We start from the raw sequence: 18,858 nt of genomic DNA, 5'->3' as shown, positions 1-18,858 counted from the left end.
TTACTTTACAGAAGAAAAATTTAAAAATATAAAGCTGTTTATAACAGGTATGCATCAGGAATGGTTATGTCATACTAAAGCCTATACAATAATACCTGTATTATCCAGAGCTGCTCCTTGCTGAGACCATATCCATTTAGGGTCCTTCAGGTTTTTCATTTCCATCCTCTTCCTCTTCATCAGCATTTTCATACTGATTCTCACCCTCATCATTAGGGCAGAATGATGCAGACTTTGGCGTCAAAAGTTGGCAGGGAAAATATTCCAATTTAAAATCAGCAGCAGAGTCTAGGCCCGAGAGAAGAGAACTATGTTTAATAAAAGAAAAAACAAATAATAGCTGGGCATGTTTCTACTGTTTGATACATTTCTATCCCCTACCCCCGTGTCTGCTGCTTGACAATTTTCACAAACATTTTTCCCCTATTTCCAGTAGATCTCACACAGATCTGATTATTTCTGGCCCCTTTGGAGAAGGGATCCGAATCATTTGATACTGATACCATTTTGTATGTGTCTGTCGGAACCTCAACGGAAAAAATGTTCTTTTGATTTAAAGACAAATGGCTGATTCATGTCAATGTATGGCAAAAACCACTACAATATTGTAAAGCAAGTCGCCTCCAACTAATAAAAATAAATGAAAAAAAATAATAAACAGCCCACATTCAAGTAAGGCTATAAAAAAAAATTCTATGGGGACACTCACAGATTCCTCAGTCACTGGAAAGTGCCCCTGTGCTATGTCATCATTTTCTGAGATCCTCCTATCGAGAATATTCACATTTTTTAAAGCCGTTGACCAAAAGGGAGGGATGCCACTTGTTTGCCTCTAGGTCGGTTGAAGGCAGCATGCTTTTTCTCGAGACCATGAAGGTCTATAGAATTGGCCTTCCCCTTGTGCAAATTGTGCCCGGAGGTTTTTGAGAGTTTTGACCGTCTGCTTGACTGCCAGAGACCTGCCTTTGAGCTCAATGGCCCCACAAGGGCCTGAAGGCTTAGCCACCACTTGCCCGCCTCGGCCCCTCCGGGACAACAGGCCTCAACCTACCAGTCTCAGAGGCAGCAGTCAGGACTCCCTCGCCCAGATCTCGGCCTCCACCGTCGGTTCCCCTGCCTTCTAGGATGCAACCCCTCCGCAGGATCCCGCACCTCCCAGGGTGGAGCGCCCTCCACTGGGTACTCACCCTGCAAGACTCTGCCTCCCTCTCCCAGGTCTTCCTGCTCCTGAGGAGGCACGGGACCTTCTCCAGGGTCCGGGAGCGGCTGGGAGCGGCCCCTGGCCATCAGGCACTCAGCAGCGTGAGGCCGGAAGAGGACATGTTTGTTGTTATGTAAATTGCGTAGAAAGGAGTCGACCTGACTCCAGAACAGGGGCCCAAAACTCTCCGCTGAGAACCCAAGGCCTGTAACCACTGCCGCACCCTCCTGCTCATTCTCGTCCTCCTCTTCTGTGTCCTCTTCCTCGACGTCTCCCGTCAGGTGCTCTTCCTCCTCCACGTCCTCCAACTCGAAATCAGCCTCACCCTCTTCCTCTTCCTCCTCCATCTCCTCTACACCTTCCTCCATCTCCTCCTCCTCTAACGGCTCTCTATCACATTTCTCTTCCACTGTGGCCTGTGGCCAACCCTGCTCCCCGGGAAGGGCTCTGGAGACCTCCAAGGAGGCCAGAAGAGCCGTGGCCTCCTCGACTCCTTCCATCCCCTCCCAAGCGGATGCCTGGACCCCAAGGAGACTGGGGTCGCGGCCCGCCCCGCCACCAGCTCTATCCTGGCCACCTGGGATCCAGTCGTGCTCCTCTGTGGCAGACATGGCAGGACAGACGTGCCAGACAGTGATGGGCCTGCAGTGACGTCTGCGGGGAAGATGGCGGCCGCCGGGCTGAGTGTCGCGCCGAGGAGACGCTGTTGGCAGTGCGACCGCAGGGTGGGGGTGGGGACGCCAGAGACGATGGCTGCACAGGGAACAGGAGTCTGCGAGTTGCTGGTGTAGGCCCCACAACAGGAACTTCAAGAGGGCAGCCCACAGACCCAGCCCACCAGGCCGAGGCTGAGATGGCTGGACAGGCGGGAAAGACCCTGATGGGCTGGCGGCAGTAGGTAGAGCTGGAAGGGTCAACCGGGGACCACTTCCTCCAACGCCAGCTCTAAGCTCATTTGCCAGGAGGCAAGGATTGGCATGACTGCCGTCCAATGAGTGATCAAAGCTTTGAGACTGCAGGGAAGCCTTCCAGCCCCAGGTCATACTTTGAGCCCATGAGAGTCCCTTCCTTTACATTGCACCATTGCAAAAACAAAACCACAATGTCCCTATAGGGCGGCACCCTGGGGTATGAGAAGCTGTGTGTGGCCCCCAGTTGCCACCTTGTGTCAGCTCAGGTCATCAGAGATACACTTATTTTAAAAAGTTAATAAAGGCTTGAGAAAGAACATCAAAAGAAAGAGAAGGAGAAATTGGAAAACATAAAATAAACTAAACAGGAGCACCAAATAGGAAGTAGAAAAAAATGAAACAAACTAGATAAAAACTAAAAGATCATCATTATGGTCCAGTTGATTTTAAGCATGGCTGCTCATTAGCAACATATCTGTAGCTTTGGAGAATAAAAGCAATACCTTGGCATTTTTTCAAAAAATTCTAAGATAATTCTGATATGTGTCAGGATTTTAAAAAGTGATTACAGGGTTTTATATTAAATGGTAGCTTTGGTGATATAGAATTCTATTACTTTTCTGTTACCCAATCATGGTACAATGGTATTAAGTGAATAATAGTTACTCACTAGTATGTATAATATATATTTTAGAAAACTTATTAATGTTTGCCTATCTAAAAAATTTATGACAGATTGATTCCACTTGTTTGACTTAGTATGAATAGAATGCTAGATTTCTAATTTTAAAAAAAGATGCGCAACAACCAACAAAGTTTTACTATATAACACTGAGAACTGTAGTTCCTTTGTCAATCTCTTGAAATACCTATAGTGGAAAATAAACTGAAAAATAATATATGTGTATAGGTATAACTGAATCACCTTGCTGTGCACCTGAAACTTTGTAAGTCAACTATATGTCAATAATATACATACATATATATACACACACACACACACATATATATGTATTAAGCAAAAAAAGATAAAGTGTATAGATCACATAGGAGCAAATGTTTAAACCTCCTGTGAGAGACAGAAGGAGAATTTGGAGGTTTTAATGTTGCTAAAGCTACTTAGAAAAGATCATACAAGTTAACATGGACGCCTCGAGAATGGAGAATGGAGAGTGGAAGAGTAAAAATAGGAGCTGAAAAGGGATTCATCAGGGCTCCCCAATTCACTTCAAGGCTCCAACAAATGAAGAGAGACTTCTTTTCATGACTGGGCTAATCACTTGCTCTACACTAAACAGTGACACCCCCTTCCAAATTCATATATTTAAATGTTTACCCACTCCATCCCCCAGATGATGGTATTTGGGAGTTATGGCCTTTAGTAGGAGACACAGTGAAGATAATCAACGCTTCCCTACATAGAACTTATGCATTATAGATTTCACCCCTTATCATCAGCCTTGTTTTGTTTCACCTAACTCATATTCAGTATTTTCAACGGGGATTGTCCATTGGGTCCCAAGCTGTCAAGCCCATTTCCAAGTGACAAAGACTCAATTTAACTTTATGAACCACATGTCCAAGTGCCTATGCCTACTATGGGATATTTTAGGAGAATGGCTTCTTTGATCTGGAGCACTGAAACACCACAATAATAAGATTCTTAAGGCAAATAAATCTATTGGCTATCTTCAGTATCTCCCTTAACACTATAGGGGCATCTTTTAAAAATTCAGTTGTACCTTCAAGTATTCCTCTATGTTGTTCCCTGGTATTATGTTCAAAAAGTTTTCCTAAAGGATGCATTTTAGCATTTGTTGAAAAGTGAAAGTCACTCAGTCATGTCCGACTGTTTGCGACCCCATGGACTACACAGTCCATGGCATTCTCTGGGCTAGAATACTGAAGTAGGTAGCCATTCCCTTCTCCAGTGGATCTTCCAAATCCAGGGATCAAACCCAGGTCTCCCGCATTGCGGGTGGATTCTTTACCAGCTGAGCCACAGAGGAAGCCCAGCATTTGTTGAAGTCAATTCCCAATCTATTTGCAGAAGTCTTAAGCCAACAAGCACTTTTTATGTTTAAAAAATATTATTGCACTATTGTGGTGAATGTCACGGGCATTTAGTACATTCACAATGCTTTTCAGCCATTCTCTCTGTTGTCCCCAAATAAATCATCACTCCTAAAGGAAACCCCATGCCAGTAATCAGTCCTTTACCATTTCCCCCTCACTGCAACCAGGCCTTGATAACTACTAACCTTCTGTTTACCTCTATGAACTTACCTTTTCTAGATAGCTGAGAGAAATAAAATCCTACAACATGTAACCTTTTGTGTCTGGCCTCTCTTGTTCCTTTTTGTGGCTTAATGCTATGCCGCAAAAAGTGACAGGATCACTTTTGTTCATGAATGTGAAACAAGTTGAGGACAAGTTGATGGATCCTTGGGATGTTTCCCATTTGGGTTCCCATTTCGGTTAGGGCTGCTATGAACATGGGCATAGAACTTTTTGTTACCTTTTGTTTGAACAAATACTTCTTATTCTTTGGCTTATATAGTTAACAGTGGAATTGATGAGCCAACCATAAGGTTTTTAACTCTTTCAGCTTTCAGACTCTTTTCTACAGCTACTTGCTGTTGTCCAGTTGTTCTGCCTCTCAGTTGTGCCTGACTTTTTGCAATCCCATGGGCTGCAGCACTCCAGGCTTCCCTTTCCTTCACCATCTCTCGGAGTTTGCTCAAACTCATGTCCATAGAATTGGTGATGCCATCCAACCATATTGTCCTCTGTTGTCCCCTTCTCCTCCTGCCTTCTATCTTTCCCAGCATCAGAGTCTATTCCAATGAGTTGGCTCTTAGCATCAGGTGGCCAAAGTATGGGAGCTTCAGTTTCAGCATCAGTCCTTCCAGTGTACATTCAGGGTTGATTTCCTCTGCATCGACTGGTTTGATTTCCTTGCAGTCCAAGGGAATCTCAAGAGTGTTCTCCAACACCACAGTTCGAATGCATCAATTCTTTGGTGCTCAGCCTTCTTTATGGTCCAACTCTCACATCTATACATGACTACTGGTAAAATTTTGACTATATGAACTTTTGTCCTCAAAGTCTGGAAATAAACCCAGATATCTACCCTCAATTGAGAGAAGGAAATGGCAACCCACTCCAGTATTCTTGCCTGGAGAATCCCGTGGAGGGAGGGACCTGGTAGGCTACAGTCCATGGGGTCGCAAAGAGTCGGACACAACTGGGCAACTTCACTTCACTTCATCAAAGTAATGTCTCAGGTTTTTAATTCACTGTCTAGGTTTGTTATAGCTTTTCTTCCAAGGAGCAAACATCTTTTAATTTCATGGCTACAATCACCATCTGCAGTGATTTTGGAGCCCAAGAAAATAAATCTGTCACTGTTTCCATTGTTTCCCCATCTATTTGCCATTAAGTGATGGGACCAAATGCTATGATCTTAGTTTTTTTGAATGTTGAGTTTTTAATCAGCTTTTTCACTCTCACCTTTCACCTTCATCAAGGGGCTCTTTAACTCCCTTTTGCTTTATGCCATAAAGTTTGTGTCATCTGCATATCTGAGGTTATTGATATTTCTCTCGGCAGTCTTGATTCCAGCTTGTCCTTCATCCAGCACAGCATTTCCCATGATGTATTCTGCATATAAGTTAAATAAGCAGGGTGACAATATACAGACTTGATGTACTCCTTTGCCAATTTGGAACCAGTCTGTTGGTCCATGTCCAGTTCTAACTGATGCTTCCTGACCTACATATAGGTTTTTCAGGAGGCAAGTAAGATGGTCCGGTATTCCTGTCTCCTTAAGAATTTTCCATAGTTTTTGTGATCCACACGAGGAAAGGCTTAACATAGTCAGTGGAGCATAAGTAGATGTTTTTCTGGAATTTGTTCTATGATCCAATGGATGTTGGCAGTTTAATCTCTGATTCCTCTGCCTTTTGTAAATCCAGCTTGTAAATCTGAAATTTCTCAGTTCACATACTGTTGAAACCTAGGTTGAAGGATTTTGACCATTACCTTGCCAGCATGTGAAATGAGTGCAATTGTGTGGTAGTTTGAACATTCTTTGGCATTCCCCAACAGTAATGTACAGGGATCCCAATGCCTCTACATCCTCATAAATACGTTTCATTTTTCACTTAAAAAATTCTACTTACTCATCTTTTTTAATGTACTGTGACATCATGTGGTGGTTTTTCCTTGTATTTCCCTAATGACTAATGATGTTAAGCTTATTTTCACGTACTTATGTCACATTTGTATATCTTGTTTGGAAAAATTTGTATTCACATTCTATGCTCATTTCTCATTCAGATTTCTTGGCTACTTGTAGAGTTGTAAATGTTTTTCATGTGTTCTGGATACTAGACCTTTATTAGATATATGCATGCCACAAGATTCTTATCCTATTTTCTAGGCTGTGCTTTCTCTGTCTTGTTAATGTTGTTTGATACAGAAATATTTTTGATTTTTATGGAATTCAGTGTATCTGTTTCTTCTTTTGTTACTGATGCTTTTATCATCATATTTACAAATCCATTGCCAGATGAAAGTTATGAAGATTTACCCCTTCTGAGGACTGAATTATGGATCCCCCATAGTCCCACATGTTTAATGCCTAAGTCCCATTATCTCAAAATGTGGTTATTTTTGTTGACAGGACCTTAAGGTCAGCAGAGGTCATATGGTTAGACTCTAATGAGTCTGACTGGTATCCTAGACAAAAGCATACTTGGTGACAGGAAGACACACCAGAGATGGGTATACACTAGAGGAATGATCATGTAAGGATGCAGGGAGAAGCTCGCCTGCCATCTGCAAGCCAGGAGAGCCCTCACAAGAAACCAAACCTGCTCACACCTTGTTCTTGGATTTCTAGTTTCCAAAGCTGTCAGCAAATAAATTTGTGCTGTTTAAGCCATCGGTCTGTGGTATTTTGTGATAGCAAGCCCAGCAATCTAATATACCCTCGTATTTGTTCTAAGAGTTTTATGGTTTTAGCTCTTACAGGTAATTCTTTATCCATTTAATGTCTGTATTTGGCATAATGTAAGAGTCCAACTTTATTCCATTGCATATGCATATCCTGCTGTCCTCATACCATTTCGGGGAAAAGATTCCCACTTCTCACCACTTAATGATCTGATATCCCAGTGAAAAATCAATTGAGGCTAGATATCTGGTTTATTTCCAGACTCCCTGTTCCATTCCATTGATCTGTATGTCTTTCATTATGTCAGTACAACACAGTCTTGATTACTGTTGCCATGGTACATGCTGACACAGGGTAGTGGAGTCTTCCAATTTTCTTTTTCAATATTGTTTTAGCTATTCCTGGTCTCTTGTAATTGCACATGAGTTCTAGGACCAGCTTTTTTTTTCTGCAAAGAAGGTCACTGCCATTTTGAAAGGGATTGTTTTTCATCTGTAGACCTCTTTATATAAGATTCCCATCTGTATATTAAGACCTCAAATTTTCAATGCTGCCTTAATGCATTTGAGACTCATATTACCCCACTGGCCCAACTGTGCTTTCTCCTGCTCTCACCTGCAATGTCCCCTTCCTTGTGGGAAGACTACCCTACTCAGCTGATTCTCTCTTGTCAACTAGACTAGCTGCACCCCACCCATTCCTCCAGCCACCAAGTTTTACTTCCCTGCCAACCAGTGCAATATTCCAATAGGACAATCATCTCCTCATGTGGGAACATAGGTGTGACCCATCCTCTTGTTACTACAATATTTATTTCCCATGGTCCCCACAGGTTAACTCTCTTCTTAAGTCCCACATCCCCATTGCCTTGCTTGGCATTCCCTGTTGCCACCCCATCCCACCCCCTGGCCAGCTGTTAGTCCATGAGACTCACAAACAGCTGGCTGTCCATCTCTCCAGTGTTGCATGCTTGGCCATCTCACACTACTTAGGGTAGGGGATCCCTCCTTCATTAGTGGGGTGGATGGGAGATAAACAGAACTTTAGTTGTCACAACAGGATGGCCCAACCATGACCCTGGACAGCTTTAACTCGCTTCTCCTTTGCTAACTAAATGTTTTTTTAGTTTAAGGTGAAGGCAACCTGGGCTGAAACTGCCAAAGGTGCCTGGATTGTGCTTTGTCTGGTGCCTATTCTATTGTCTCTCTCAACCTCAGCCATCTGTTCCCACCCTAACTTATTGTTCTAGCACCTGAGGAGGGAACTTTGGTTAATTGTCTGTATCCTGGCCTGAGGTGCACTGGGTTGCCCCTGGTGCCTGGCCCCTCCCAGCATTCACTCTGAGGCTGGGAATCATCAATTAATCTATAGAGTGGAAGCCAAGGGAGTGTTTAGCCAATAGTGACAGCGAGTACTGATGACATAGTTTCTTAACTACTCCACAGTTGATTCCCACTTTCTGGGGGGCAGCCTAGAGCCTTTGGGGATAAGAATTCCAGTGTAGTGTGTGTAGGCTGGTCACTGCAGATGGATCATGGAATGCAGTAGCAGGTAGATCATGGGGCAATCATCCAGAAAGGAGCCCACAGGGCAGGTTCAGGTCGACTTTCTAAAGAGTTGTGGAAAAGCATAGTTCCAGGCCACCCACAATGGAAGAATTGTGAATAATGCTTCCTGGTTGCTTCTCACATGTATCCCTTTCAAGCAAGGGTAGCAAACTTTCCTTCTCCTTTGCTGTAGCCCCAACAAAATGATCCCACATGCCACAAATAAAAGATATCCCACATGCCTCAACAAAGATCCTGCATAGCACTATTAAAAAGATCATGCATGCCACCACTAAAGATGCCACATGCTACAACAAAGATTCCACATGCCACAAGAAAAATCACACATACCACGGCTAAAAGATCCTGCATGCTGCAACTAAAAGATCCCATGTTGCAACAAAGATCCCACGTATCACAACAAAAAAAGATCCCACATGACAAAACAAAGAGCCTGACTGCCACAATTAAAACTACCCCACATGCTGCAACAACAATCCCACATGGTACAACTAAAGATCCCACATGCCACAAGAAAATCCCACATGCTGCAACAAAGATCCCACATTCAGCAACTAAAAATATCTCACATGCTCCAACTAAAAGATGCTGAATGCCACACTAAAAGATAGACTTGGATTATTATGGTTTGCCTTGGAAATGAACAGATATCATTCTGTCATTTTTGAGATTGCACCCAAGAACTACATTTTGGACTCTTTCATTGACTATGAGGGCTACTCCATTTCTTCTAGGGGATTCTTTCCCACAGTAGTAGATATAACAGTCATCTGAATTGAGTTCTCCCATTTCAGTCCATTTTAGTTCACTGATTCCTAAAATGTCAATGTTCACACTTGCCATCTCCTGTTTGACCACTTCCAATTTACCTTGATTCATGGACCTAACATTCCAGATTCCTATGCAATATTGTTCTTTACAGCGTCAAACTTACTTCCATCACCAGTCACATCCACAACTGGGCATTGTTTTCACTTTGGTTCTGTCTCTTCATTCTTTCTGGAGTTATTTTTGCACTCTTTCAGTAGCATATTTGGCACCTACCAACCTGGGGAGTTCATCTTTCAGCATCTTATCTTTTTGCCTTTTCATACTGTTCATGGGGTTCTCAAGGCAAGAATACTGAAGTGGTTTGCCATTCCCTTTTCCAGTGGACCACATTTTGTCAGAATTCTCCACCATGACCCATCCATCTTGGATGACCCTACATTGCATGGCTTCTAGTTTCATTGAGTTTGACAAGGCTGTGGTCCATGTGATCAGTTTGATTAGTTTTCTAATCAAAAACTAATTGTGATTTTGATTTTCAAATCACAATTTTGATTGTGATTTTCAAATCACAATTTTGATTGTGATTTTCATTCTGTCTGCCCTCTGTTGGATAAGGATAAGAGGCTTATGGAAGGTTCCTGATGGGAGAGACTGACTTGGTAAAACTGGGTCTTGTTCTGATGTGCAGGGCCATTCTCAGTAAATCTTAATCCAATTTTCTGTTGATGGGCAGGGCTGTGTTCCCTCCCTGTTGTTTGACCTAAGACCAAACTATGGTGGGGGTAATGAAAATAATGGTGACCTCCTTTGAAAGGTCTTGTGCACGCACTGTTGTATTCAGTGCCCCTGACCCTGCAGCAGGCCACTGTTGACCCACGCCTCTGCCAGGAACTCCTGGACACTCACAGGCAAGTCTGGGTCAGTCTCTTGTGGGTCACTGCCCCTTTCTCCTGGGTCCTGGTGCACCCAAGTTGTGTGTGTGTGTGTGTGTGTGTGTGTGTGTGCCCTCCAAGAGTCTGTTTCCCCAGTTCTGTGTAAGTTCTGTAATCAAATCCCACTGGCCTCCAAAGTCAAATTCCCTGGGAGTTCTCAGTCCCTTTGCCAGATCCCAGGTTGGGAAATCTGTTGTGGGTCCTCATCATCATCATCAGTTCAGGCTCTGTCGTGTCTGACTCTTTGTGACACCATGGAATATAGCCCACTAGGGTCCTCTGCCTATGGAATTTTCCAGGTAAGAATACTGGAGTGCGTTGCCATTTCCTTCTCCAGGGAATCTTACTGACCTAGGGATAGAACCTGGGTCTCTTGCACTGGCAGGCAAATTCTTTACTGTCTGAGCTACAACTTTCTTAACAGTGCAAGAATTTATTTGGTATAATTGTTCTGCAGTTGTGGGTCGTCTGCTCAGCAGCTCTAAGGTGGGGTTAATGGCAACCTCCTCCAAGAGGGCTTATGCCACATGCTATGTGACCCAGGTCTGCTGCACCCAGAGCCCCTGCCCCTGTGGCAGGCCGCTGCTGACCTGTGCCTCTGCATGAGATACTCAAACACTCAAAGGCAGGTCTGACTTAGTCTCTGTGGGGTCTCTGGGTCCTGGTGCACACAAAGTTTTGTTTTTACAAAAGCTGGAGCATTTACAGTTTACTACAATTTGAGGTGATGTGAATAGAAGCATATGGTGTTACAGTCAAACAAGATTGCATGTTATTCACCTTGCATTAGGAACCTGAGTCAGATAAACTGGTTACAGACTCAGTCTACCAGTGCCCACATACTTACATAGATTAGCATCTGGATATTGATGGTGAGGGGAATAAGCTCATTTTAATAAATGAAATTTATGGGGGAGCTTGTCAAGGGAGAGATATATGCCGTGGGCTCTAAAATCAGGTTGGCAGAAGAAAGTCCAGAATGTGGTTAAATCTGCCATCTTATGTTATTACTGTGACTAAGGAAAGATGCAGTCTTGTTTTAGTAAGCGATTATATGTGCCTTTTTGTTCAGACTGGTGTGATTACTGCCTGAGTTTCCTGCCAACTACCAGTAACAAATAGGCAGGAGGGTCAAGTTATTTAAAAAGTACAAATCAACTATATTATATATTTGGCCCAATTATGTCCCTGTATATCACAATGTTCCTTTATTTCAGTGTGGGACTATCTGTTCCATTGCTTCCATTCTGGGGGAATTTTTCTTTGGCAGATGCTTCTGTAGCTTTAATCGCCTCAGAGGTGGCTACTTGGGAGGTAATCATGTGACTATACCAAAAGATTTCCCCCAAGGTTAGCTTTGCTACTGGGCTTATCATTATTATTCTGTAGACATGATGGTTTTGATTTAATATCCCCCAGAAGAGTAACATCGGGCTTCAATTTCCCTGAAGTTCTTTCCAAACCCTTGTTAAAGATGGTTTGGTAAGCCTGATGAATTTTATAATAGTTGTAAACAAGTAGCTGTCAGTTTGGATGGAAAAACTCCCATAGAGAGAGTGGTTATATTTCTCAATGGGATCAAATATGTTTTCATGAGAATTTTTTTTGCTGACATACTCAAAAGTTATGATTGTTTCCAGTGGGCAGTAAATGTTGCAGTTGTTGAAGAGACAACTCCCATTGAGTGTGATGTAACCTTGAAGTTGGTATTGGAAGACACATTAGGAAAGAATTCCCAAACTGGATGTATTTCCTGAGTCTTCAGTCATGACTTCTCCGTGGTATTTTGTTGTATATATTCCTTTCCCTGTATATATACTGTGTGTGTATGTCTATAAAATATAAAATCTTAATCAGGGAGGAAATTCATGGTGTGTTGCCCTTAGTCACTTAGTGGAATTTTTTTTTAGTGCAAGGTTCAATAAATGGGACTTGTACTAGAGAGAGAGAAAAAAAAAACATTATAACTAATAAGAAAAGTAACCAATAGATGTAAAGATAAACATTTCTGGCAAGGTTTACATTCCACATTATACCAGGGATTAGTAAGACCTCTAATTTTATCTAATTGTAATTGCATAGAATTTGTTGGTATGGCTCTGCATTATGGCATTTTTAATATGATTGCACCATCACAAGTATCCCGATTTTAATATTGGGTGCATATTATCTCTGGGCATTCTTTACATAAGACTCAAGACACAGTGGCTCTATGTAGTTAATGGCACTACTTAAAAACAGTGGGCCTCATCTGACTTGAGGTCAAAGTTGGCCCTGAGGGTTTAGAAGGTTAAAGAGTCTGCCTTAGTGAAAATGGGTTTTGCTAATAGTAGAAGACCAACATAGACAGCATATTAAAAAGCAGAGACATTACTTTGCCAACAAAGGTCCATCTAGTCAGAGCTTTGGTTTTTTCAGTAGTCATGTATAGATGTTAGAGTTGGACCATAAAGAAATCTGAGCACCAAAGAATTGATGCTTTTGAACTGTGATATTGGAGAAGACTCTTGAGAGTCCCTTGGACTGCAAGGAGAGCTAACCGTCAATCCTAAAGGAAATCATTCCTGAATATTCACTGGAAGGTTTGATGCTAAAGCTGAAGCTCCAGTACTTTGGCCACCTTAAGCGAAGAACTGAGTCATTAGAAAAGACCCTGATGCTGGGAAAGATTGAAGGCAAGAGGAGAAGGGGATGACAGACACATCACCAACTCAATAGACATGAGTCTGAGCAAGCTCTGGGAGTTGGTGGTGGACAGGGAAGCCTGGCATGATGCAGTCCATGGGGTCACAAAGAGTTTGACATGATTGAGTGACCAAACTGAACTGAACTGAATAGTACAAGAAACAGAAGAAGGTTGCTAGCTTCAGTGTTGGTGTCTGTGGTTATTTAGTAGGACTGACAAATGTGAATAGCCAACATTATGGTTCCCATTGTTCCCAATCAGACCTCTGTTGTAAGACTCCCTATTAATTCCATGTGTATTAGTTTCCAGACAGATTATGTCAAGTTGTAATTAGATTACTAGGGCTGGGTCGACCACCAACAGACATAGAGTCAACACTGGCAAAGGTAGGAACTTCTCAGCTAAGAAAAGGCATGATAACAGCATAGGGCTTAAAGTGTGAGGTCACCTGTAGCCAGAAGTAGAGGATCTGACTGTCCCTGGGTATTGTTCACATGGTGTTACCTGGTCTGGGAAAGGTTTAGGTCCACCTCTTCAATGAATCAAAGTACATGGATGGTGGATAAGGTCAACTCTGTTGAGAAAGTGGTGGGTAGTTTGTTTGGCTTATACTGGATGATGATGAACACAGGCTCAGGATGGTTTCACAACCATTAGTCCATGTCAGGTTCTCATCAGGATCATGAAGGATGTGGCTAAGCTCTGGGTTTTCTATGAGGGAGAAAGGAAAGATGAAAGTACCAGGTGAATGTTTCTTTTCTGTACATGGCAATGCCTGGGCTCCCATGTCTGTGAAAACCAATAATTGGGTTGTGTCTGGTAGGAATGTTATACCAGTAGACACAGAAATATCTCTGTGGGGTCCTTGTCATTAGTTGTGAAGTTAAATGTGATGGAGTTATGCCATATGGACATGAATTTAATATAATCTAAACCATGGGCAGTATTCTAGACCATTTGAAGGACCACTGCTCTCCAAGTTCTCCTACTAGCCCTTGATTTAAAAGTTCTTTATGTCTTTCATGATACCTGCTGCTGGAGGATGACAGGATAGGTTAAAAAAAAACCGAGCAATGATTACAATGCCTGTTGTTCTTCTGCTTTACCATGAAGTGGGAACTTTGGGTTGACTGTATAATTTGTATGGCAGTCCCAAGGATTGTAAAATCTGAATCACTGCATGTACACCTAAAATTAATGCTATATTGTAAATCAACTGGAGTTCACTAAAAAATAACTAAAGCAAAAATTAAATTAAAAGTATAAAATGTTCAGTATTATACACATGTGATTATATACATTAAAAAAAAAGCCTGGAGGTTATACAAATTAACTTCAGTGTCAGAGAATGTAGCTATATTCTCATGGGGCTGCAATTCTTTAGCAGAGCGAGGTTGAGCTCAATCCAATAGATATATTACCATTTTAATAGAGACTTCTGTTGGTATAGTAGGAGCTTCTGCTATTCTCCAGGGCACAATAGAAATCTCAATCCATAGCATAACTGGCTCTGCAGAAGAGACTTGAGTTTCGATAAGGGCTCAGTGTAACTCTGGAAGTTGCCTCTCCATTGGCCAATACCTTCGCACTGAGTCTGCACGTTGCTAAAGCCCATGGAGATTTGGTCCAGTGGCTCCCAGAGTGAATTTTAGGGTCACCCAAACTTTTACCTGTAAGGCCTGTCCTCAGAGCACTAGTTGTAAAGCTAGAACAATAGCCTTTTTTAGTTTATTTAGTGCCTGTTGTTGCTTGGGTCCCCACAGATAAGTGGAAGTCCTGAGGGTGACTCCATACACAGGTACCAGCAAATGTTGGAGGCTGGCACCAGAGTCCAAACATTCCTACAAAATGTTGGATCTTCTTTACCAACATGGGAGGGTGGGGCCCTAGGACCTTTTACCAAACTTGGACTAGGTTACCCTTTTGAGATTCAATTATAGCCCAGGTATTTAACAAAATAGGAGGTGCCTTGTACCTTATGGAGGGCAATTGCCCATGCCCTCAGTAAGGTGTTTACTCACAGTAGTGATGGTGTGTGACATAGAGTCTTGGCCAGGCCCAGGGATGAGGATGACATCAATACAATGCCAGAGCTGAGTTTCTGCAGGAGATGCCAGTACAGAACATGCATCTAGGTCCAGACTGCAAATCCAAATACAATCACAGAGGAATTCATGTACCAAACAGGCAACTGGGAAAAAATTGTACTGTTAATCCTCAAAGGGGGAAGGCAAATTGTGACCAATTATCCTATGACATATTTAACAAAGAGAACATGTTAGCCCAGTCTTGGACTCTGAACCATTTACCAATATTATCTGAATGTCATTCATTAAGATATGAAATTCATAATGTCAATACCTAGTAGAGGGGCTCTAATACAGGAAGCAGCCTTCTTTAACTCTCTCTAGTCCATAGACAGCCCCTACCTGTTACTAGTGGCTTTGAGGACATGCCATAGCAGGAAACTGAAAGTTGGGGATCCATATCCTTTTACTAACTTGGCTATGACAGGCCATAATCCTTGGGTGCTTTACTTTTAGTCAGTACCTCTCACATGGGTAAAGGAAGGTTAATTCATTCTCACTGGCCAGCCAGAGCCTACCAGTAGCATAAACACATTAGGCTTATTTTATGAGGTTATCTGCTGACTGAGGAAATCCATTTCAAAACTGGGAAAAGGAGACTCAGAACAACCAAGGCAGAGGCATTCTTTAGCAAAATAAAGCCAATTTTAAAAGCTCAGTAGCAAATTATCCCTTCAATTAATGCTCCTCCCAAGTTAGTCATCTCCTGGGGGAATCCCTTTAATGCAGCAGCCCCCAGCCTTTTTGGCACCATAGATGGGTTTTGTGGAAGATAATTTTCCCATGGGCTGGGGTGGTAGGAGGGATGGTTTCAGGATGATTCAAGTGCATTACATTTATTGTGTACTTTATTCCTATTTTTATTACATCAGCTTCACCTCAGATCATCAGGTATTAGAACCTGGAGGTTGAGGACCCCTGCTTTAAAATATGAGTGCTCCCTGGGTTTCAGAAGATGTGGGCACCTGTGTAAATCAGAGCCAGGCAATGTTGTTAATATTTTTGAGCCAACACTACAGTTTATATGGTAAGAGGTCAACTGCCTGCCAGAAGAGGCCTGCTTTGAGACCACTGGGTCTTGATGTGGTGTCTGGTCCTTGGTACTGTCAAAGGTCAAGGGCAGACATCGAAGGTCAGGCTGTCACTGAAGGAAAAGCCAGACCAGGGTGGAATATAACTTTAGTAACTATATCAATTGCTATACAGATTTATCAGAGATCATCTAATATGTCATGGCTCCTTATCCCTTGGGGTCCAATACAACCAACTTCTCTTTTTCATTTCAGAGTTCATGTTTAAAAGGGGACCTGGTGTTAAGTGGATCATTTTGCCAAGGAAGGGGGCAATCACTCTATGGACAGTGATTTTGAATTAGGCCAGGTAGGGTATTGAATGTACACTTAACAGGCAGCACTGGACTCTAAGTTTGTCATTCATGAGCTTCCGCTAAATCCAGGGCAGCTATGTCCTTTTGAATTGTCTGAGCATTAGACATTACTGCCTGTAAAGAAGCTGACCCCCACCCCAAGAAACAACTTGGTGGTCTCACGACTGAATTCAGCCCCCTCAAGATTTGGCTAATCACTACTCTGCATGATATCTGTGGTCTGAGGAGAAGCCCATTCCTTCAACCCCGGTTGATGGATGCTAATGTCCTTTGAGAGTCTGCCAGGATCAAATGTTGGACCTCCTTTACCAACATGGGAGGTTGGGGTACTAGGAGCTTTCCTTTCACCAAACTGGGACTAGTTTATGAGTGTTAATAACCTCGATAGGGAGGCCAGAGGTCCCCAAGATGCGGGAGGAAATAAAGTACAACTGGCAGATGTCTTTTTTTTCTTTCCTCTTCTAATCCTGTGTTGCCATGGCATGGCGACACTTGGTCCCACCTGAACTTAACTTTATCTCAAACCTTGAGCTAACCATTGTGTTTTTCTTGTGGAAATGTTTTCTTAAGCTGTGTTAACGAACTACATATTTGCTTGGAAATCTGCCTTTCTTCAAGATTCATTTCAATTGTTTTATGGCTGGGATGACTCACCTTGTGCCAATGCTATGTCAAAATGCATGTTGTGGATGAAAGGCCTGGTGCAACTCTCAGTTTTGTGAGGCATTTCCCTTTCTCTAATTAGCAGCTTGCTAATAGGGATATAGCTCCTTGTTAAAAACTAGCAAGGGGGCACTCTTTCTGTCTCATTCTGATGTATATGTCAGAAGCTTTCTCTATGTCTTTAAAAATTTAATAAAACTTGATTTCACAAAAAGCTCTGAGCAATCAAGCCTCATCACTGGCCCCAGATCGAATTCCACTCCTCTGGAGGTCACAAATCCTGGCGTCATTCATGGCTTATAACAGCAATCTTTTCTAAGCTTTCAAGTTTCACTTATAGACCAGACATTGAACAAACTAGGAGGAGAATTAATTGAAGGGCTAATTCTCTACTGAGGTTTTAAAATTGACTTAGTTTTTCTAAAAGATGCTTCTGCCCTAATTGTTCTCTCTGAGACCATCTCTTTTCCCATTTTGGAATGAACTTTCTCAGGTAGCAGGTAACCTCAAGAAACAAGCCTAAGGCTTTTATGCTGCTGGTGAGCATTGGCCAGTGGGAATGAGTTAACATTTCTCTACCTGTGTAAGAAGGATTATGGCCTGTCATAGATGACTTAATGAAAGGATATGAATTCCCATCTTCAGTTCCCTGATATGGCCTGTGCTTAAAGCCACTACTAATGGATAGATGTTGTCTATAGTCTACAAAGAGGTAAACAAGTCTGCTCTCTGCATTAGAGCCCCTCTACTGGGTGTTAATATTATGAATGTCATATCTTAGTGAAGGATAATACTAGTGAATGGTTCGAAGTCCTAGAATGGGCTAACATGTTCCCTTTGCTAATTATGTCATAGGATGGTCAACTACAATTTGCCTTCCCCATTGCGGATCAATAGTACACCTTTTCTCAGTTGCCTGTGGGGTACATGAATAGCTCTGTGATTGTACATAGGATTTGCCGTCTGGAACTAGGTGCCTGCTCTGTACCAGCAACTCCCATAGAAACTCGGCTTTGGCACTGTATTGATGTCATCCTCATCATTGAACCTGGCCGTGACTCTGTGTCACACACCATCACAACTGTTAGCAAACACCTCACTGAGGGGCTGGCAATTTCCCTCCATAAAGCACAAGAGGATGCCTGCTTTAAAATATGAGTACTTTCTGGGATTAGGGAGGTGTGGGCACCTGTGTCAATCAGAGTCAGTCAGGGTCATTAATATTTTGGAGCCCACACAACAGTTCATGCGGTAAATGGGTTACAGTCTGCTAAAAGAGGGCTGCTTTGAGAACACTGGGTCCTGATGTGAGGGCAGCATAATGTATGCGTGTGCAAGACACCCTTATTATGTGTAAGGGTGTCTACATGTGTGAAGGAGTTTGTAACCATATTTGTATGTGTGATTGAATGTACATGTTCGCTTGCAAACAACTTAAGGAGGAATATGCTCATGTATGTAAGTAAATTTATGAATGACAGTGTACATGAGGAATATTCGAGTGTGTGAACAAATGCATAACTATTTTAACTTGAGAACATTTGTATGAATTTGTCCATGTGTCAGTGTGTCTATGAATGGGAGTAAATCTGTAAGCATGTTCAACTGAGTGAATGTGTAACTTGTGGATGTATGTGAGCGTATTTGTGTATAACAGTGAATTGAGCCTGTTCATATGTCAGTGTTAATGTG

This window comes from Muntiacus reevesi, chromosome X (assembly GCF_963930625.1).
Source record: "Muntiacus reevesi chromosome X, mMunRee1.1, whole genome shotgun sequence".
NCBI classification, from domain to species: Eukaryota; Metazoa; Chordata; class Mammalia; order Artiodactyla; family Cervidae; genus Muntiacus; species Muntiacus reevesi.
Note: the sequence above shows the minus strand (reverse complement) of the source record.